The sequence below is a fragment of the Solanum pennellii genome, chromosome 2 (assembly GCF_001406875.1).
Source record: "Solanum pennellii chromosome 2, SPENNV200".
Classification (NCBI taxonomy): Eukaryota; Viridiplantae; Streptophyta; class Magnoliopsida; order Solanales; family Solanaceae; genus Solanum; species Solanum pennellii.
The window spans coordinates 30410324-30415456 of NC_028638.1; positions in this window are offsets into that span (position 1 = coordinate 30410324).

Sequence of the window (5133 nt, forward strand, 5' to 3'; positions counted from 1 at the left end):
AAGTTCAGAGAGTCGATTTCAGTACCCAAATTTCAGAAGTCTAAGTCTTTTGGAACGAGACACCCTCGACGGCCCGTCGTGTCCATGACGGTCCGTCGTGGTTTCCGTCGACTCACACAGTTTTTCCAGAAATAAAATCTGCTGCTCAAAACGACTAAACAGGTCGTTACACAATCAATGGGGGAATTCGACCTAAGATGTTGCCCCTTCCTTTCTCTTCTTCTTCTTCTTCTTCATCTTCTTCTTCTTTTTCTTCTTCTTCTTCTTTAAGATTTGGGTTCTTTCTAGAGAGAGAATCATTTGAGTTGAGAGGATTTGGGGTTTCTTGGATTGGGTCTAATGAAAAGTGAATTTTTTTGAGGTCTATTTAACTAATTTTTTTTAATAAATCCCCAAGGTACCACAAAGTAATCCTACTTTAATTGGACTTAGAACCAATCATCCAACTTAACTTTAATTGTTGCAGGTGTCATCGTGGAAGAAGTCCGCGACACAGAGATGTTCCCTAGCTTCACTAAAATAGGATGGTGGAACAGAATAGTCCGCGACAGCCTCCGCAGCGTGGAGGTAGAATTTGACCTTTGGGGGAGCAGGTCCGCGACACGGAGCCACTCCCTAACGGTACTGCCCAAGGCTGCCAAGGCAGCTTCTTTGGCCAACATTTGAGTCTTCCTCGAGTACCCTTAGGGTTGTCCTCAGAGAGTCGTACCTTAACATTTTTACACTAAACATGTCCATATACGTGTAGGAATCCTTTATACTCATCACCTCCATATGACACCCAAAAACTCAACCAAAAAAGCCTACGTCACACTAATTCAACTATGATAGTTTCCGGACGTCTTGGTCGTCCTCTGAAGTTTCACTTCTAAAATTACCAATCTAAGTTAATGGCAATAAATTAGGTCTATAAACATCATTTTAACCCTTTTTAAGTTATTAGGCCTCATGTAGGGCTCTAGATCGTCCTATTTCATTTTGAGGGTCATATGACAATATTCTCCACTTGGAAACATTCGTCCTCGAATGACACCTTCCTAAACACTTCTTAAAGGACCAACTATAAACTAGTAGCCCATCGTGTATGAATTATTTCTAAATAAACGCACCCAACCAAGGAGACTTCAATTCCAAGATAGACATACCTAATGCAACTCAAGATGAATGAAGGATACATACTTACTAAATTTCCAAGGAGAATTAACTTCTCCTAGATACAACATGCTCAACATAACTTTATGGAGCCTAAAATGCTCATTGGCTCAATTGTGTCACAACAATAGACAATTCCATGAAACTAGATCAATTCTAACAAGGTCTACACACCTTCATAACATTCAAGGAAAACCATGGCTACATATAATCATATCAAAACCTTATGGAAATGGCTCACTATCCCCCACTTGGGAGTTAAGCCCACACATATCTTTATAACATCAAAATTCATCATAATAAGGGCAATCATCAAGTCCAAAAAGCAAGTCATAAAATAAGAAAATCTTGAAATTTTCATAAATCATCAAAGAAGCACATTACGGAAAGGTATATGAGGAGATCACTTTTTATCTTCCTTGGATTGGAGAGATAGAACCTATTCCTTTATTAGAGGACCATCTTCCACATCACTAGGAGCAACTTTCTTGCCTCCCTCACATTAGCCTTTGCCTTAAGGCAATCCTTCTTCATGTGGCCACTCTTACCACAACCATAACAACCATCTCTATCAGTCAAACACCGACCCTCATGTCTTTTACCACACCTATAACAAGTAGGCCAGTGGTCTAGGGTTAGACACGCTCTCATCCTTATACTTAGGAGCATTAGAATAACCTTGTCCGGAAAACTTTTGTCGATTCTTAGAACGATCATGTCCCTCGGACCCATCATTGTCCACCCTATCCCTCTTTTTCTCCTTCTTAAGTTTTGACTCTTCTATTTTTTGGGAAAACACCATGAGGCGTGAGATATCCATATCATCAACAAGCATTGCCATACAACATTATTCTTCTACTAGTTCGGACACCACTGTCATGAACCTATTCATCAAATGCCTAGGACTTGCTACCAAATATGGAACATATTTAGACAAAAGAGTGAACTTCAAGGCATACCCTTTAACACTCAAATTGCATTGCTTAAGATTTATGAATTCCTCCAACTTAGCCTCTTTTTCTGTAGGAAAGAACCTATCAAGGAAGTCAACTTAAAAGTTTTGCACTCTAAGGACCCTCCCCTAGATCACCTCAAGGCACACTTGTGCAATGCATGTGGGCATCCCATTCTACCACACACACAAAGCATATATTGAATTCACCCTATTCACTTTCGTCAACTCTAGGTGTCACTAATAAACCTACTTCATCTTGACAATGAACTATTATCTTAAGTCAATCATATCATGGAAGGAAACTAAAACAACTATCCAAGCTAGTCATACATCACAAAAGAGGTCATTTCATAGGTAGGTTCAAGTCATACTTGTGCCATGTATGAATTACATCTCATACTACCATTCATACTAAGTACTTCCTTAGGCTAACCTAATCCATGCTAACATACCTTGCATTCTAGTTTGTTGAAAATAACATACTAACACAATAGACCAAATTCCATGGAAAAGATCATCTCATAAAATCCAAGCTAATAAAGGAAGGATATAAGAATACCAACCTAGACACCATGCAACCATTCATGTAGATGCAAGCTATCTATAGGGGAGCATAAGTCCTCAACCATAACCTATTCTTAGGAGAGTGTAACAACTCAATCCTAAGCTACCATGAAGTGTTCTTAGCCTAACCAAATCAAGCTCACATGAAGGCATTCTAGTCATGCTACTCCAAGCTAACCCTAGGAGAGTATCGATCCTCCATCCTAGGCTACTTTGCCTACTACTAATTCAAGCTACCATGACAAACATTTTATAAATGCAAGATCAAGCTAACCTTAAAAGAGCTTACTTCCGCAATCCCAAGCTATCACGAGAGAAACCATCCCAAGCTACTATGAGATCTACTATCCCAAGCTATCATGATTCAACTATACATGAGGAAATCCATATTTTCAACCTCAAGCTATTTTATTCTAACAAGCATGACTAATTTTAGGTGATTAACCTTTCACATTATACATGTATCCAAGCTACTCATCATATTAGACTCATTCTACAAGCCCTAGTGATCAACAATATGACTTCAAGCCCTACCTTCAAACATTATTTCATGTTCCTCGTACTAGTCTAGATTTCAAGACACATTAGTTCTAAGCCTTAGTCATAAGTCAATTATAAACATACTTCATTATAAAGTCCCAATTCTAATCAATCCAATTCACTTTCTATCATACATGCATACATCCTATGTTAATTCACTATTTCATAATTCAATTCTTGATTAAGTCCTATACATATTAATAATTCAAGAGAATCTAACAAGAATTATCAATTTCTCATTCTAAGCCTGAACTCACATAATCTAGAAATTAGGGTTAATCATGAATTCAACATAAATTCTTCATAATCACATGAATCAACATCAATTAATCATATATAAGTAGTATCCAACCATCTTGAATAATACCCACCTAAAACCCATGCATTGGAAGTAACCCTACCTTAATTGGGGTTCTTCTTTACAAATTAGGGGAAATTTTAGGGGACTCCACGGGTGGAAGAACCCATGGATGAAGAGCTTTACATACTTCAAACAACCTTCAATCAATGGGGGAAATTCGACCTAAGATGTTGCCCCTTACCTTCTCTTCTTCTTCTTCAAGCTTTGGTTTCTTTCCAGAGAGAGAATGATTTGAGTTGAGAGGATTTGGGGTTTTTGGATTGGGTCTAATGAAAAATGACTTTTATTGAGGTCTAAATGACTAAAAAACATTTTTAATAAATCCCCAAGGCACCACAAAGTAATCCTACATTAATTGGACTTAAAACTAATCATCCAACTTAACTTTAATTGTTGTAGGTGTCATCGTGGAACAAGTCCGCAACGCGGAGTTGTTCCCTAGATTCACAAAAAAGAAGGGTGGAACAGAAGAGTCTGCGACAACGCTATGACAGGGAAGTAGAATTTGACCTTTGGGGGAGCAATTTCGCGACGAAGCCACTCCTTAAAGGTACTGCCCAAGGCAGCTTCATTGGCCAACGTTGGAGGACCCTTAGGGTGGTCCTCGGGTAGTCGTATCCAAACGTTTTGAACCTAAACATGTCCACCTTTTACTTAATTTCACCTCCATATGACACTCAAAAACTCAACCAAAAAATCCTACGTCACACCAGTTTAACTAGGCTGGTTTTCATACCTTGGTCGTCCTTTGACGTTTTGATTCTAAAATTATCAAAATAAGTTAAGGACAATATATTAGGTCTAGAAACATCATTTTAACCCTTTTATGGCTATTAGACCTCATGTAGGGCTCTAGATCATCCTATTTCATTTTTTGAGGGTCATGATAGCAACCTTCTAGGCCTACATAATCCTAGAAGGTACACTCGTGTAAGCCCGATGAATACATAGAAGAGCTAAAGTTATTCCTAACTAATGTCTTATTTTTTTGCACTTAATGGAGGTTTGAATCTTAATTATTCAGATTCAGCCCATTAATTACATTTGACTTTTAGGTCTGAATCTGAATCATTCAAATTCAGCCCATTAAGTTCATTTATTTTATTTTCTAAAAACCTCTTAATGGGTTTGAAGAGGTCTGAACGAATCAGATCTGTAGGAGACTCTTCACAACATTCAGACTTATTTGATAAGATATCAAATAATAAATCATAGCTTTTCTGCTTTGGGCGTGCCTTTTTATCTCATAACTAAAATTTTTCTTTCTCATTTTTCTCAATCAAACACCATTTTTTCCCAATCGGTAAGTTTTCATAAATCCTTTCAACTATTTTTTTATATTAATAATTTTCTTATATTGATGTGTGTCAAGAAAACTGGTTGCAATGATATTTTTGGTGTATTATTGTTTATCAAGGTTTTTGAATGAAAAAATAGTACTCCAAATCATAATTATTAAAAATTTTAAAACTTTTTTTTTATCAAAAGTGATATATTATGTTGAAATGAAAATGTTATAATATTTTATTAATATAATGTTCAATTTCGGTTCCACATTCTG